Here is a 19044-nt window from a genome sequence, read left to right as displayed (position 1 = left end):
ATGACCCAAGAGACTCCTCGGTCAATATCCAATAGCGGGACCTGGATGCCCATATTGGATCCTACATATTCTACGAAGATCTTATCGTTTGAACCTCAGTGCCAAGGATTCATATAATCCCGTATGTCATTCCCTTTGTCCTTCGGTATGTTACTTGCCCGAGATTCGATCGTCAGTATCCGTATACCTATTTCAATCTCGTTTACCGACAAGTCTCTTTACTCATTCCGTAATACAAGATCCCGCAACTTACACTAAGTTACATTGCTTGCAAGGCTTGTGTGTGATGTTGTATTACCGAGTGGGCCCCGAGATACCTCTCCGTCACACGGAGTGAAAAATCCCAGTCTTGATCCATACTAACTCAACGAACACCTTCGGAGATACCTGTAGAGCATCTTTATAGTCACCCAGTTACGTTGCGACGTTTGATACACACAAAGTATTCCTCCGGTGTTAGTGAGTTATATGAACTCATGGTCATAGGAACAAATACTTGACACGCAGAAAACAGTAGCAACAAAATGACACAATCAACATGCTACGTCTATTAGTTTGGGTCTAGTCCATCACGTGATTCTCCTAATGACGTGATCCAGTTATCAAGCAACAACACCTTGTTCATAATCAGAAGACACTCACTATCTTTGATCAACTGGCTAGCCAACTAGAGGCTTGCTAGGGACAGTGTTTTGTCTATGTATCCAGACATGTAATGAGTCTTCATTCAATACAATTATAGCATGGAAAATAAACGATTATCTTGATACAGGAATTATAATAATAACTATATTTATCATTGCCTCTAGGGCATAATTCCAACAGTCTCCCACTTGCACTAGAGTCAATAATCTAGCCCTCACATCATCATGTGAATTACATTGTAATAAATCTAACACCCATACAGTTCTGGTGTTGATCATGCTTTGGCCGTGGAAGAGGTTTAGTCAGCGGGTCTGCTACATTCAGATCCGTGTGCACTTTGCATATATTTACGTCCTCTCCTTCGACGTAGTCGCGGATGAGGTTGAAGCGTCGTTTGATGTGTCTGGACTTCTTGTGAAACCGTGGTTCCTTTGCTAAGGCAATGGCACCCGTGTTGTCACAGAACAAGGTTATTGGATTCAGTGCGCTTGGCACCACTCCAAGATCCGTCATGAACTGCTTCATCCAGACACCCTCCTTAGCCGCCTCCGAGGCAGCCATGTACTCCGCTTCACATGTAGAATCTGCTATGACGCTTTGCTTGGAACTGCACCAGCTTACCGCACCCCCATTAAGAATAAATACGTATCCGGTTTGCGACTTAGAGTCGTCCGGATCTGTGTCAAAGCTTGCATCGACGTAACCTTTTACGGCAAGCTCTTCGTCACCTCCATACACGAGAAACATCTCCTTAGTCCTTTTCAGGTACTTCAGGATATTCTTGACCGTTGTCCAGTGATCCACTCCTGGATTACTCTGGAACCTACCTGCCATACTTATGGCCAGGCTAACATCCGGTCTAGTGCACAGCATTGCATACATGATAGAACCTATGGCTGAAGCATAGGGGACGGAGCGCATATGCTCTCTATCTTCATCAGTTGCTGGGCACTGAGTCTTACTCAATCTCGTACCTTGTAAAACTGGCAAGAACCCCTTCTTGGACTGTTCCATTTTGAACCTCTTCAAAACTTTATCAAGGTATGTGCTTTGTGAAAGTCCTATCAGGCGTTTTGATCTATCCCTATAGATCTTAATGCCTAGAATGTAAGCAGCTTCTCCTAGGTCCTTCATAGAGAAACTTTTATTCAAGTAATCCTTTATGCTCTCCAAAAACTCTACGTTGTTTCCAATCAGCAATATGTCATCCACATATAATATTAGAAACGCCACAGAGCTCCCACTGACTTTCTTGTAAATACAAGATTCTCCAACCACTTGTATAAACCCAAATGCTTTGATCACCTCATCAAAGCGTTTGTTCCAACTCCGAGATGCTTGCACCAGTCCATAAATGGATCGCTGGAGCTTGCACAACTCGTTAGCATGCTTAGGATCGACAAAACCTTCGGGTTGCATCATATACAATTCTTCCTTAAGGAAACCGTTAAGGAACGATGTTTTGACATCCATCTGCCAGATTTCATAATCGAAAAATGTAGCTATTGCTAACATGATTCTGACGGACTTAAGCATCGCTACGGGTGAGAATGTCTCATCATAGTCAACTCCTTGAACTTGTGAAAAACCCTTTGCCACAAGTCGAGCTTTATAAACGGTCACATTGCCGTCAGCGTCCGTCTTCCTCTTAAAGATCCATTTGTTCTGTATAGCCTTGCGGCCCTTAGGCAGTACCTCCAAAGTCCACACTTTGTTCTCATACATGGATCCTATCTCGGACTTCATGGCTTCTAGCCATTTGTTGGAATCTGGGCCCACCATTGCTTCTTCATAATTTGCAGGTTCATTGTTGTCCAACAACATGATTGATAAGACGGGATTACCGTACCACTCTGGAGCAGCACGTGGTCTCGTCGACCTGCGTGGTTCGACAGAAACATGAACTGGAGTTTTATGATCATTATCATTAACTTCCTCCTCAACTGGCGTCGCAACGACAGAGGTTTTCCCTTGCCCTGCGCCACCATCCAGAGGGATGAGAGGTTCGACAACCTCGTCAAGTTCTATCTTCCTCCCACTCAATTCTCTCGAGAGAAACTCCTTCTCGAGAAAAGCTCCATTTTTAGCAACAAACACTTTGCCCTCGGATTTGAGATAGAAGGTGTACCCAACTGTCTCTTTTGGGTAACCTATGAAGATGCACTTTTCCGCTTTGGGTTCCAGCTTTTCAGGCTGAAGCTTTTTGACATAAGCATCACATCCCCAAACTTTAAGAAACGACAACTTTGGCCTTTTGCCATACCACAGTTCGTATGGTGTCGTCTCAACGGATTTTGATGGTGCCCTATTTAAAGTGAATGCAGTTGTTTCTAATGCATAACCCCAAAACGATAACGGCAAATCGGTAAGAGACATCATAGATCGCACCATCTCTAATAAAGTACGATTACGACGTTCGGACACACCATTACGCTGTGGTGTTCCAGGTGGTGTCAAATGTGAAACAATTCCACATTGTCTTAAGTGAGCACCAAACTCGAAACTCATATATTCACCCCCACGATCAGACCGTAGGAACTTGATCTTCTTGTTACGATGATTTTCAACTTCACTCTGAAATTGCTTGAACTTTTCAAATGTTTCAGACTTGTGCTTCATTAAGTAGACATAACCATATCTACTCAAATCATCAGTGAAGGTGAGAAAATAACGATATCCGCCGCGTGCCTCTACGCTCATAGGACCACACACATCGGTATGTATGATTTCCAACAAGTCACTTACATGCTCCATTGTTCCGGAGAACGGAGTTTTAGTCATCTTGCCCATGAGTCATGGTTCGCACGTGTCAAGTGAATCAAAGTCAAGTGACTCCAAAAGTCCATCAGCATGGAGTTTCTTCATGCGCTTTACACCAATATGACCTAAGCGGCAGTGCCACAAAAATATGGCGCTATCATTGTTAACTCTAACTCTATTGGTCTCAATGTTATGTGTGTATCGCTATCAAGATTCAATATGAACAATCCTCTCACATTGGGTGCATGACCATAAAAGATGTTACTCATAGAAATAGAACAACCATTATTCTCTGACTTAAAAGAGTAACCGTCTCGCAATAAACAAGATCCAGATATAATGTTCATGCTCAACGCAGGCACTAAATAACAATGATTCAAGTTCATAACTAATCCTGATGGTAACTGAAGTGAAACTGTGCCGACGGCGATTGCATCAACCTTGGAACCATTTCCTACGCGCATCGTCACTTCATCTTTCGCCAGCCTTCGTCTATTCCGCAGTTCCTGTTTCGAGTTGCAAATATGAGCAACAGAACCGGTATCGAATACCCACGCACTACTACGAGAGCCGGTTAAGTACACATCAATAACATGTATATCAAATATACCTGATTTTTCTTTGGCCGCCTTCTTATCTGCCAGATACTTGGGGCAATTGCGCTTCCAGTGACCCATACCCTTGCAATAGTAACACTCTGTTTCAGGCTTAGGTCCAGCTTTGGGTTTCTTCGTCGGATTGGCAACAGGCTTGCTGCTCTTCTTTGAATTACCCTTCTTGCCTTTGTCATTTCTCTTGAAACTAGTGGTCTTATTCACCATCAACACTTGATGCTCTTTACGGAGTTCAGACTCTGCGACTTTCAGCATCGCAAACAACTCGCCGGGTGACTTGTTCATCCCTTGCATGTTGTAGTTCAACACAAAGCCTTTATAGCTTGGCGGCAGTGATTGAAGGATTCTGTCAGTGATAGCCTCTTGCGGGAGTTCAATCCCCAGCTCAGCTAGACGGTTTGAGTACCCAGACATTTTGAGCACATGTTCACTGACAGACGAGTTCTCCTCCATCTTGCAAGCATATAATTTATCGGAGGTCTCATACCTCTCGATCTGGGCGTTCTTCTGAAAGATAAACTTCAACTCCTGGAACATCTCAAATGCTCCATGATGCTCAAAGCGACGTTGAAGTCCCGGTTCTAAGCCATACAAGACTGCACATTGAACTACTGAGTAGTCCTCCTTACGTGCTAACCAAGCGTTCTTAACATCCTGATCAGCCGTAGCGGGTGGTTCATCTCCTAGCGCAGCATTAAGGACATAATCCTTCTTCCCAGCTTGTAAGATTAGCTTAAGATTACGAGCCCAGTCTACAAAGTTGCTTCCATCATCTTTCAACTTAGCTTTCTCTAGGAACGTATTAAAATTCAGGGTGACTGTCGCGTGAGCCATGATCTACAACACAAATATATTCAAAGTGGACTTAGACTATGTTCAAGATAATTAGAGTTTAACTTAATCAAATTATTCGCTAAACTCCCACTCAAAAAGTACATCTCTCTAGTCATTTGAGTGGTTCATGATCCACTTACACTAGCTCAAGTCCGATCATCACGTGAGTTGAGTATAGTTTCAGTGGTAAGCATCCCTATGCTAATCATATCATCTATATGATTCATGATCGACCTTTCGGTCTCATGTGTTCCGAGGACATGTCTGCACATGCTAGGCTCGTCAAGCTTAACCCGAGTGTTCCACGTGCGCAACTGTTTTGCACCCGTTGTATGTGAACGTTGAGTCTATCACACCCGATCATCACGTGGTGTCTCGAAACGACGAACTGTAGCAACGGTGCACAGTCGGGGAGAACACAATTTCGTCTTGAAATTTTAGTGAGAAATCACCTCATAATGCTACCGTCGTTCTAAGCAAAATAAGGTGCATAAAAGGATTAACATCACATGCAATTCATAAGTGACATGATATGGCCACCATCACGTGCTTCTTGATCTCCATCACCAAAGCACCGGCACGATCTTCTTGTCACCGGCGCCACACCATGATCTCCATCAATGTGTCGCCATCGGGGTTGTCGTGCTAATCATGCTATTACTACTAAAGCTACATCCTAGCAAAATAGTAAACGCATCTGCAAGCACAAACATTAGTATAAAGACAACCCTATGGCTCCTGCCGGTTGCCGTACCATCGACGTGCAAGTCGATATTATCTATTACAACATGATCATCTCATACATCCAATATATCACATCACATCGTTGGCCATATCACATCACAAGCATACCCTGCAAAAACAAGTTAGACGTCCTCTAATTTTGTTGTTGCATGTTTTACGTGGTGACCATGGGTATCTAGTAGGATCGCATCTTACTTACGCAAACACCACAACGGAGATATATGAGTTGCTATTTAACCTCATCCAAGGACCTCCTCGGTCAAATCTGATTCAACTAAAGTTGGAGAAACTGACACTTGCCAGTCATCTTTGAGCAACGGGGTTACTCGTAGCGATGAAACCAGTCTCTCGTAAGTGTACGAGTAATGTCGGTCCAAGCCGCTTCAATCCAACAATACCGCGGAATCAAGAAAAGACTAAGGAGGGCAGAAAAACGCACATCACCGCCCACAAAAACTTTTGTGTTCTACTCGAGAAGACATCTACGCATGAACCTAGATCATGATGCCACTTTTGGGGAACGTCGCATGGGAAACAAAAAATTTCCTACGCGCACGAAGACCTATCATGGTGATGTCCATCTACGAGAGGGGATGAGTGATCTACGTACCCTTGTAGACCGTACAGCAGATGCGTTAGTGAACTCGGTTGATGTAGTGAAACGTCCTCACGTCCCTCGATCCGCCCCGCGAACTAACCCGCGATCAGTCCCACGATCTAGTGCCGAACGGACGACACCTCCGCGTTCAGCACACGTACAGCTCGACGATGATCTCGGCCTTCTTGATCCAGCAAGAGAGACGGAGAGGTAGAAGAGTTCTCCGGCAGCGTGACGGCGCTCCGGAGGTTGGTGATGATCTCGTCTCAGCAGGGCTCCGCCCGAGCTCCGCAGAAACGCGATCTAGAGCAAAAACCGTGGAGGTATGTGGTCGGGCTGCCGTGGAAAAGTCGTCTCAAATCAGCCCTAAAACCTCCGTATATATAGGTGGGAGAGGGGGGACCTTGCCTTGGGGCTCAAGGAGCCCCAAGGGGGTCGGCCGAGCCAAAGGGGGGAAGGTCTCCCCCCCAAACCGAGTCCTACTTGGTTTGGTGGGTGGAGTCCTTCTTTCCTTTCCCACCTCCTCCTTTTTTTTCTTTTCTCTTTGATTTTTCTTCCAATGCGCATAGGCCCCTTTTGGGCTGTCCCACCAGCCCACTAAGGGCTGATGCGCCTCCCTCAAGGCCTATGGGCTTCCCCGGGGTGGGTTGCCCCCCCCCCCCCCCCCCGTGAACTCCCGGGACTCATTCGTCATTCCCGGTACATTCCCGGTAACTCCGAAAACCTTCCGGTAATCAAATGAGGTCATCCTATATATCAATCTTCGTTTCCGGACCATTCCGGAAACCCTCGTGACGTCCGTGATCTCATCCGGGACTTCGAACAACATTCGGTAACCAACCATATAACTCAAATACGCATAAAACAACGTCGAACCTTAAGTGTGCAGACCCTGCGGGTTCGAGAACTATGTAGACATGACCCGAGAGACTCCTCGGTCAATATCCAATAGCGGGACCTGGATGCTGTAACATCCCAATTTTCCTAATTGGGAATGTTTAGATTGTAGCTAAGCATCTATGCATAAGTGATTGAAATAAATTTAGCTCGTGAATTTTCTTCGTCTTTTCGATTTGCATTTTCATTTTTCCTCGCGCGAGAAATGCCCGGAGAAAACTCTCTTGCACGCAAGAGAGAGAGCGGAGGAAAATGACACTCCAAAAGTGCGGGCAATTTTTGAAATGTTGGAAGCCAAGAAAACCCAAAATTCTTTTGCAAAAATAATTGCAAAAAGAAATAAAGCAAATTGGGAATTTCTGAAAAAACATTTTTTTTTTAGTTTTTATTTTGGCTTTAAAAAAAATGTTATTCGGATAGAGATTCTTTTTCTGTTTTTTTTATATATAATATCATATATGAATATTTTGATTTATTTTCTTTTTTAACGTTTATATTTTCTGTTTTGGAAAGGTTTTAATTAGGAAATATTTTTTTCCTTAAAACCGCTTCCCTAGGCGCCTTGTAGCCAATGGCCCGAATCTCCCCACCGTCCTGGGATTAAATCCCCTACTAACCGACCCCCCCTCTACCCCCTCTCACTTACCTGCGGGTCCTGCCCGAGTCTTCTTGTTCCCCACATCTCCTTTCTTTCTCTCTCTCCTTTCCTTAATTCTTCTCTCACCCGAGACCGCACCACCTCCCCGACAGGGATTTCCTTCCCTACAGCCCCCTCCTCCCTTAACTCCCTCTCCCTCCTCTCACTGCCCAAGGGCCCGCCGCGACCGAAGCCTTCTCCCCCCGCCGTCACCTTCTCTTTTCTCCCTCTCCTCTCTTTCCTTCTTTGCCCAGTACCGAAACCGACCCCTTCTCCCTCGCGATTTCTTCCCTACTCCCTCTCCTCCTTCCTTTCTACTCCCTCCACCCAGCCTATATATACCCCCACCCCCGAGCCACCCCTTCCCAACCCTAACCGCCGCCGCCTCCACGAGCCGCCGCCACGAGCCTCGCCGGAGCAGCAGCAGCAGCAGCCCGAAGCTGCTGCCACTTCGGCCTCGCCCTGGGAAACAGCCCCGTCGAGCCCCCTTCGCTTCCCCGCGCCTCCCCCTCGGAGGAGCACCCCGCCGCCACCTCCCCCGAAGCCCTCCACCGCCCGGAGCCTCCCCTCCCTCGCCGGCCAGCTCTCCTCGCCGGTGCACCCCTCTGCCAGCAAGGTAACCTCCCTTCTCTCTCTATATTTCATGCATTCTATTCTAACCCTTAGATCCCATGCAACGGCCAGGATTAAAACACTAGTACCCCTTCGGTCTAATGAGAAAAACCAGTAGGTTTTTTTTGTCACTTAAGTTTTAACCGGAGACTTCGCTAACCTTCGGCCGTTTGCCCGTAGCATTCCAACAAACAGCACCCGCAGCCAACCACAGCTTGCCACGTGTACCCTCTGCTAGTTTACTAGTAGCTGCAGTTTTTCTGTCAAAAATTACAAAAAACAGCAACTTTCAATTTTGATTTGGCCACAACTTTTTATACCTAAGTCCAATGACATTGATTCTTTTTCCAGTAGCTCACAAATTTCCTGTAGTTTTTAAAAAATATAATTTGTCTATGTTTGAAATTTTTAAATATAAGTTAGAGCAGATTTAGTTTAAACCTTGTTTTGCCTATTACAGGAGTTTGAAAAATGATTTTTAGTTGATTCTTTTTGCTACTGCTTTCTAGTGATAAAATCTTACTGTGGTAGAAGTTTCAGAATTTTTTTAAAGTATTTTGTTTACTGGTGTTTTCAACAGAAACAAGTTTCTGCCATACCGGCGCGCGATAAACTCTTTTGCTTAGGCTTTCGCAAATCATTGCATGTGATGTTATTTGTACTTGTGGCATGATTGAAGTGCTTATGGTGTGCTTTGTGTTTGTATCGGTAGATCATCCGGAGTGCGAAGCGTGTTACTTAGAGACGCTCGAGCAGGACAACTATCGTCAAGGCAAGTCATCTTTGATCATGTTATTTTACCTATGTTTTCAATGCATAGTAGATCACCTTCTTTGCCCAATTGCATGCTGCCTAGGTACTTGGAAACTTTAGCATAAGATGTAGTATCATGTGGTAGGAACACAACACCCCGATACTTGGCCCCGGGACGACAATGTTATATTTGCTATGCTTGAGTAGACGGGTTATCGATTGAGTGTATACCACGAGTGATGCGAGGTTGATATAATAATCAAGACCGGACTAAGACAAGATTTTCAAGACCTCGGACGCAATGCAACTCTGGGTGGAGAACGGTTGATCGGCTCCCTGGAAAACCCAGTGGATGCCCGGGATGCTGGAGAGGCCATGTCATCCTGCGGAAAGCTTCACCCAGGCTCGAAGAGACGGATGGAGACTTCAAGACTCAAGGCTTACCTGCACAGCCACAAGTCATTATGGGCTCTGGCTTGGTTGGACAACGCGGCGACTCTGGACAGGCGGTGCTAGCAGATGTAGACGAACGGTAGGAATGGATGGGCACCAACAGGGATTCAGAGGGACCCGTTGAAAGACCATGTTTTGATCATCCGGTCTTCAAACACCCTGAAGTGCGAGGACAAACCCGGAGGCGATCAAATCTTGTGGGGAACGTGTGCAAAACTCTGCAGAGTACCCAACCTAATCGATTAGCCGTGTCCACGGTCATGGACAACTTGAGCCGAAGGCATTGAATTTCCCCTGAACTCTCGACACAACTTAATAATGATGTGGGTGTTAACAACTATTCGGGTACGAGAATTGGTTGGCGGAACCATCTCGTTAACAACAAACATTGTAGTAATATTTTGCTTCAAACCCCCTTTTGTTGTAGGATAAAACTGGCTTTATGCAAAACTTAACTCCACCGGCCAATTATGCATGTAGAGATAGTTGATTATTATTTTGCTCCTCTCTTTTATGACTTGCCGGCATATTCAATATGCTGACCTACACGGCTGCAACGTATCATGTTGCAGAGTACTTTTCCGGCCAGGAGTGAGGCTACGATCTACGCTCAGCGACATGCCCTTGGGGTTGGATGGACTCGTCTACCTGATGCTTCCGCTTAGTCTTTGTTAGATAATCTCATGAGATGGCCTTCAGCCACATTATTGTACTCCTTTATTGTAATAAAGTACTCTTTATGAGATTTCGATTAATAAAGCTGTGTGATTGCACTCTTGAATATATACATTATGTACTGTGTGTGTACCAGCATGATCTTGGGATGGTACGGAAACACCAGAGGCTTGACTCGTCTTGAGTCGGGTCGCTACAGATGCCCATATTGGATCCTACATATTCTACGAAGATCTTATCGTTTGAACCTCAGTGTCAAGGATTCATATAATCCCGTATGTGTAACGACTAAGATGCGGTCCTTTCTGATCTGGGGGTCGAGGCCCCGAATAGGAAAGAAGCGCATCTAAGTGTTTTGCAAGCGAGTAAACATAGCACATAATAATAAATATAGTAGACAATCTGGGATTCAACTGTCTTCTTATTAAAGATACGGAGCACAACGCAGATACAAACAAGGTAGTTCCGGTACGGACTACAAAACAAGGGAAATGCTATGCTACCCGCTGCAGGCCCACGATCACGACCACGGCTCAGTCTTCTGGATAGTTCACGTAAAGGCGATCTGTCTCCTCGTCGTACTGCCACGCCAGCTGGGTGCCATCGGGATCCTCTGCCTCTGGGGTACCTGTACCTGCTGGAAGTTTCAGAGGAATCCGTGAGCCACGGGGACTCAGCAATCTAAGGCCTTGGTGCCATCACTAGTCATGTTATTGGGTAAGGAAGGGTGAAGTGTTTCAGGCTGCTGCACCCTAAGTTTTGAATAAGTGGCTAACTTACGCAAAAGAAGAAGTGACGGTGTTCTATGCTATCGGTCGTGAGTACTTGATCAGAAAGTGATCCTGAACACCTACCTACGGCATTCATAACCCCACCGTGTTCCGGATCGAGGAGAGGTCCTCGAAGGGACAGTCACGGTTACGCACACAGTTGGCATATTTTATTAGTTTATGTTTAAGTTTTCTAATACCGGATGTTAACAAAATATTCCAAGTTGCCACATAACCGCGGGCACGGCTTTCCGAAAGATTAAACCCTGCAGGGGTGCTCCAACTAGTCCATCACAAACGAACACAGGCCGCAAAGTCACCCTCTATCATGAATCTCGTGATCTCGTCGGATTCCTTAGAGGAAAACCTCAACTCTGGGGTAAACCAAAGATTCACCGGGATTCCTATACGCAAGATATACCGCTAAGGCAAGACAAGACCAGCAGGACCTCCCGACGTGTCGACGACCCCGATAAGAGCCGCGTATCTCAGTCTCAGGACACGCCGGATGGAACTAGCTACAGGTGCCAGACCTCAAGTTTCCTTGTGGTGGCCCCGCAGGCAGACCAGTTTGGACCAACACTCATGAGGAGCACTGGCCCAGGTTGTTGATTAGAATCCTCGGGGTAGCTATTCCCTATGCAGATTATTATTAGGTGATTAGCAAATAGTACCAAAGTTGGGTCCTGCCGGACAAGCCTTAACTCTACGCGATTTATCAAGGGGGTCCCCATAACAACCCCGAACGTGTTAGGAGCGAACATTATGGAATCAAACACCGGTAACCGGTAACTAAGGCGGCAATAACGGAACAAGACACCCGGCAAAAGGCTAGGCCTCCCGTCATTTACCAAATATATAGATACATTAATTTAATAACAGAAATTAACATAATGATATCAAGCTCATGACAACTCATGAGTTATTAGCACCTGCAACTAACAATGCTAACATTAGTAGCTGAGCAAGCCTACCTAGCCATGCAAGTTTGCTAGGAAGGAGTAAGGTGTTTAGGCTCATGGCATATGAAGAGGTAATATATTTCAGTGGTAGGCAGCGAGCAATATTACGTAGAATCGAAACTAACATAACAAGTCTAGATATGGGATCAAGGTCATGTCATCTTGCCTGTGATATCCTCAGCTTGGAATGGTTCTGGATCGTCCTGCAAGTACTCTCCTGACTCCACGTAATCGGTCTCCGCTCCCGGTGCTACCCAACACAGGAATAACAGCCAATGAACAGCAGCACCACAAAATGCAACAATCACACGATGCATGAGATGAAAGTTGAGCATGCACCACTATTTCTAACACTAGCACAAGCAAGATAAACTACAACGAGTTCCTGGACAGAACTTTGCACTAAACTATTTGTACATGCATGGAAATGATATGGACAGATTCATCTCGTAAAAACGGTGCAAAACCATATAAAGAACTTTGCAAACGGAGCTACGGATCAACGGGAATCAACGAAACACGATATGAAGCCCTACGTGAAAGATTCATCCCCACACACACAATTGGCACAAATCTGGTGTTCCCAGGTTGCCAAGACATATATTAACCCAACATGAATGAAATGGAGCAAGGTAGAACACCCCAACAACAATTAAACACAAACTTTGAACAAAATGTCAAAACTACGCAATCTGCCAGTTTCTGCATCTTAGCTGTTTGTGAGCCACATGCAACATAGCTACAGGTCTTCAAACATGACAAATAATATATGTGGATGTTGACAACCAAGAACACTACCATCTCCAGCAAGAATCACAGCAAAAGGAATTAAAATCTAGAAGTTACAAGGCCACAAACTTTCCCAGAACCATCAGTTCTCAGGGACTTAGTGAAAATTTCTGCACCTGAGTTTCTGTTTCTGTTCTGAAGCCTTTTGACAGCAATCAAAACACAAGCTACTGGACTCCAAATGACTTGAAAATTGACAGGAAGCTGCACAAACATACCAGGTTCAAAACACTAGCACTGAACTAAGTCCAGTTCTCAACATACTGACCTGCACAACCTTATCTACAGGGGAAGAAAATGTTTTCAGCATTCCAGACTTAGTGAAATTTTCAGAGTTCAAAATTCTGGAATTTTTCCAGCCACATGCCCACTTTGTCTAGGCATAGTTTGCACACACAAGTTCCCAAGAGGTGTTTGACACCACTATGGTATTGAGCACAAACCCCTACAACTAACACACCAAGATCCATGCCTTTGGGCTCCATCTATACCATGGAAACAAAGCCCAAACTTTCAACAAAATGAAAAATGCAAATCCAAAAGGTATACTTTTAAGATGACAATGCATAGGAGGGTTTCATGTGCACAATGACAAAGTGACATGGGGTTTTGAACCCCATGTTTGTGTCATGCACATCAACAACTCCAACACACACACAAATCCTCTCAAGCACTAGCATCAAGCTCACACACAAGAAATCTTTGTATAACAAAAGGGTATACCACCCCCCACACATGGGCATGTGATGGTGCACACCCTCCCAAGCACCACTAGTATCTTTCTAGTATTCATGTCACCAACATTGTGCAAACTACCACAACAAACCACACCCTCACATGCTATCATAAATAGCTATCTAGTGCCATCCCTCACCTCAAGACATGTGATGAGGGGGAGGCACCCACACCCCACTATGTCAAAGCAAGCTAACAAAACTACAATATCCCTTAGACCACACCAAGATTCACAAGCTAGGGCTTTGCAAGAATAGCTAGGCCAACTAATCACCTCCAAACACTACACCCATACTTAACAAGGCACCTAGCAACATGCCCTAATCAGGGTTGGCTCCTCATCACCAAGGTACAACCACTATAAGAATCACCGGCTAGCAAAACTATTTAACACCCCTAGCATGTAAAACATTCTCACACTAAATCTATACCACTATTCTAGCAGGAACAGGAGCAATCACCACTGCGTAGGAATTTGTAAAATAAAAAAACAACAGGGAACAAAACTGATGAGACACAAGTGTAGGAGTTAGGAAAACAGGAAATGAGTAGGCAGGAAAAAGAAAAGAATGCAAAAATAAAAATAAAAAAAAGAAACAGGGCTGCTGGGGTTCGAACCCAGTTCCCTGGTGTCCAGCACCACACAACCACGCCACAGCGCTACGGTGCTTCTTGTTGACAGATGAAGGGAGATATGCAAGGTAATCTGTCTGCACTGCCATGACCCGAAATAAACAAGGAAAACAACCAAAAAGGCGCCGAGGGGGGGACTCGATCCCTAGACCTCTCAACAGGCGCATGCATGCGACCGAGAGACACTACCATCAGGCTACGAACCGGCGTCTGACTAACACTAGAAGGTAAAACAGAAGAACACGCCTCTCACGAGAAGCATCCCGCCGGCGGCCAGACCGGAGGACGCTGGCGGCGCCACTCCCGGCCACCACCGGCGGGGAAAACCGACGGCGGGGCCCGCGGGACTCTCGGGGAACCCATTTTTGGTCTAAGCACGGGAGAAGGAGCACCCTTTGGCTGCCTTGAACTGCAGCGGCGTTCCTGCATCCTGCAGTTCGCCTGGGAGCACGGGACAGAGAGCTTGACGGGCAGCCCTGCCTGCGTCGCTACGCTGCACGGCCGGCGTGGAGCTCATGCATTCGGCGCTGAGGGACGCGAGGAGAAGACCCGCACCTGCTGGGTGCCCACCTACGCGGGGAGGAAACCCTGTGCAAACTGCAAGCTCTTCTCTGATGATATACGCCTACCGAGACCTAGGTGACACGACCCCAGCTGCCGGCGGCGAGGAGAGCTCCTCTGATCATGGCGCTGCTGCAGAGAGGGGGAGGAAGCCCTCTCCTGCACGGTACCTCCATAACATACCTACCCCACCCTGCTCCACTCGCGAAAACTGCACCCCCACACACAACTATCGGACAGAGAAATGCACACACGCTGGAACGAGCCGGACCGCGGAGGCGGAAGGAAGGAGGACGAGGACGCGGCCTCACCTTGAGGAGAAGAGGGGCGTCGAACGGGGAGGAGGAGCGTCGGAGAGGAAGAAGACGGCCGGACGAAGTCGTCCCGCCGAAGACCGAAGAAGGAGACGGACGCGGATCGCCCGGTTCGTCCCGTTGACGAGGACGAGCTCGACGGGGGGGGCCGCTCCTCGGGGTCCTAGCGCCGGGAATGGGACGCGGGGACTCACCCCGAGCCCCCGGACATGGCGCCCAGTGCCGGAGACGACGGATCGGCGGCTTGACGGGGGAGGCGCTGCACCCTCTCTCTCTGCTCTCTCTCAGGACTTACCAGGGAAGAACGAGGGCACTAGGGAAACTGGCGGCGCTGGGGAGGAAAGGAGAGGGAACCCTAGGGCGGAGGAGGAGGTCTCGGGCTCCTTTTAACGCCTCGGGAGGCGAGCTCGAGCCGCTGGATCGAGAAGAGGGCGATCGGGAGGTTGAGCGCGCGTCGTACAGGAGGTGACGTCGGGAGGAAGAAGGAGCGCTCGCCAGTGGGCTCTAACGCCAGGGGTGGAGTCTAACTGGGCCAGCACGGGAGAAGGCTCAATGGGCCAGGGAAAGAATAGCTACACAGGAAGTTTAACCAACTAGAGCTACAGAGAAAGATTGCTACCAGGGAAGAAAAAATATCACCCAAGAAAATTACTGGGTTAAAAATTAAAAGGAAAAATCCTACTAGACATAAGAAATAATAGCCCAATAGAAAAAAATAGGAATGCAATATTTGGAGATGTTCGAAATAAATGCAAAACAGTAATTAACCTACTGTTTTGTATTTATTTGCACCACCAAAATCAAAGAATCAAATCAGAAAAATTGCACCCCTTCATAAGCAATTTTTTCCTACCCACTAGACATTTTAGAAACATCTTTGAGAAAAAGGAATTTTGACAAGAATTAAAACAGGAGGGGAAAAGGAGTTTGAAAGCAAGAGCTTAAAAGACTAGCACTCCTCTCGCATCACACACCATTATCACATGCTCACAAGGTAGTGCAAAACCACCACTTAATCTTAGCAAGATCACATGCTCTCACAACACCACAACACTACTCCTATCAAACCCAAATGCAACATGACCATGGCATGCAATCATAAGTATGGCAAGGAATGATATGTAATTCATGCATGCGAGGGAAGTAAGCACTAGGGAACACACATGAATTCATGGCACAAAATGATATCACCAAGATCTCTGACAAGGTGACCCCACATGGAAGGTTACAAGAAAGGAAAGTCTACACTTGGGGCATTACAAACTCTCCCACACTACAAAGAAGATCTCGACCCCGAGATCTAAGACTGAAAGAAATCGGGAAATTCGGAACGGAGGTGCTCCTCGCGTTCCCACGTAGCCTCTTTATCGGAATGGTGTGACCACTGCACTTTGAGAAACTTGACAGACTTGTTACGGGTCTTGCGCTCAGTCGCCTCGAGAACCGCAACTGGATGCTCGCGATAAGAGAGGTCAGGCTGGAGATCGATATCCTGAAGATGCACAGTGCGCTCGGGGTTCTTGAAACACCTCCGAAGCTGAGAAACATGGAACACATCATGGACATTTGCAAAGGTCGACGGAAGCTCGAGCTGGTACGCGAGGTCACCCCTCTTGCCAACCACTCTGAACGGACCAACGAAACGAGGCGCGAGCTTGCCCTTAATGCCAAAACGCTGCATACCCTTCATAGGCGACACCTTGAGGTAGACAAAATCATCAAGCTCATACGACATGTCACGGTGCTTGCTATCGTAATAGCTCTTCTGCCGGGACTGCGCTGCTCTGAGGTTGTCGCGAATGATCCGACACATCTCCTCAGCTTCTTCTATCATATCATTGCCAAGGATCTGACGCTCGCCTGTCTGGGACCAGTTGAGCGGAGTACGGCACTTCCTGCCATAGAGAATCTCAAACGGAGCCTTACCAGAGCTAGCTTGATAACTGTTGTTATATGAGAACTCCGCGAAAGGCAGGCAATCCTCCCACTTCATGCCAAACGAGATAACGCAGGCTCTCAGCATGTCCTCAAGAACTTGATTCACCCTCTCCACTTGACCACTAGTCTGAGGATGGAACGCTGTGCTGAAGCGGATCTTCGTGCCCATAGCAGACTGAAAAGAGTCCCAGAACTTGGAAGTGAAGATACTCCCGCGATCTGATGAGATCATCATGGGTACACCGTGCAACGAGACAACCCTCGAGGTGTACAACTCTGCCAGCTGAGCTGCTGAAATGGACTCCTTGACTGGAAGGAAATGCGCCACTTTACTCAATTTGTCGATGACGACGAAGATAGCGTCATTGCCCTTCTTGGACTTCGGAAACCCTGTGACGAAGTCCATCTCAATGTGATCGAACTTCCACTCGGGAATCGGCAAAGGCTGCAAGAGGCCCGCTGGTCTTTGATGTTCTGCTTTCACTCTTCGACATACATCACACTCATTGACAAATTGTGCAATTTCACGCTTCATACGGGTCCACCAGAACGACTGCTTCAAGTCATGGTACATCTTAGAACTTCCCGGATGAATAGAAAGCAGAGAATTATGAGCTTCTTCCATGATCACCTTCCTGAGATCACCTTTCGGGACGACAAGGCGGTCCTCGAAAAACAACGTGTCCCTGGCATCCACAGTGAAACACTTATACTTGGGAAGGCTCTTTCCCACACCAATCTTGACCTTCTTCACCATAGTATCAAGTAGCTGAGCTGCTCTGACCTGATCTTCCAAGGTAGGAGAGATCTGAAGGTTCGCAAGAAAACCCTGAGGAACCAGTTGAAGATTGAGCTTCCTGAAAGACTCGGAAAGACCCGGCTGGAGAGGTTGCAGAATCAGACTGTTGTAATATGCTTTCCTGCTCAATGCATCTGCCACAACATTTGCCTTGCCTGGCGTGTACTCAACACTCGGATTAAAATCCTGGAGCATTTCCACCCAACGTGTTTGTCGAAGATTCAAGTTAGGCTGAGTGAAGATATACTTGAGGCTCTTGTGATCGGTGAACACTTCAACCTTACGTTCCAACAAGAGATGTCTCCAAGTCATCAAGGCGTGCACCACAGCTGCTAACTCGAGATCGTGCACAGGATAGTTCTTCTCCGCAGGCTTCAGCTGCCTGGAGGTATAAGCAACCACCTTCCTATCTTGCATCAAGACTGCACCAAAACCCTGAAGAGAAGCATCGCAAAAGACCTGGTACGGCTTGGAATCATCCGGAGGAGCCAATACCGGAGTGGAGGTAAGCTTCTCTTTGAGTGTATCAAAAGCCAGTTGACACTCTGGAGACCACACATACTTGACACCCTTCTGAAGAAGACTAGAGAGCGGCTTGGCGATTTTGGAGAAGTTCTCAACGAATCTTCTGCAATATCCGGCAAGGCTGAGAAAGCTTCGAAGCTGCTTCACATTCTGCGGAGGTTCCCATTCAACAATGGCCTGAACCTTGGACGGATCAACCTTAATGCCCTCGGCAGAGATAATATGCCCAAGATACACCACTTCTTTCAGCCAGAACTCGCACTTGGAAAACTTGGCATAAAGCTTGTATTCTCTCAGTTTATCAAGCACCAACCTGAGATGTTTCTCATGTTCTTCCTCATCCTCAGAAAAGACCAGAATGTCATCGAGATAAAGCAAGACAAACTCATTCTTGAATGGCGAGAAAATATAGTTCATCAATCGGCAAAAAGTCGGAGGAGCATTAGCCAGACCAAAAGACATGACCGTATACTCATACGAGCCAAAACTGGTCCTGAATGCCGTCTTTGGAATGTCTTCCTCACGAATGCGAATCTGATGATAGCCCATCCTGAGATCAAGCTTGGAGAATACTTTAGCACCTTTCAACTGCTCGAACAACTCATTTATGTTCGGAAGCGGATATTTGTTCTTGATTGTCTTCTTGTTCAATGGGCGGTAATCGACACACAGTCGTTCCGTACCATCCTTCTTCTTGACAAACAGAACACCACATCCCCACGGAGACGAGCTTGGTCTGATCAAACCCAAACGCTCCTGCTCATCGAGTTGTCTCTTGAGTTCCTTCAACTCCTCT

Source organism: Hordeum vulgare, chromosome 6H (genome assembly GCF_904849725.1).
Source record: "Hordeum vulgare subsp. vulgare chromosome 6H, MorexV3_pseudomolecules_assembly, whole genome shotgun sequence".
Lineage (NCBI taxonomy): Eukaryota > Viridiplantae > Streptophyta > Magnoliopsida > Poales > Poaceae > Hordeum > Hordeum vulgare.
The sequence above is the reverse complement of the archived record's forward strand: the minus strand, read 5'-3'. Positions refer to the sequence as shown.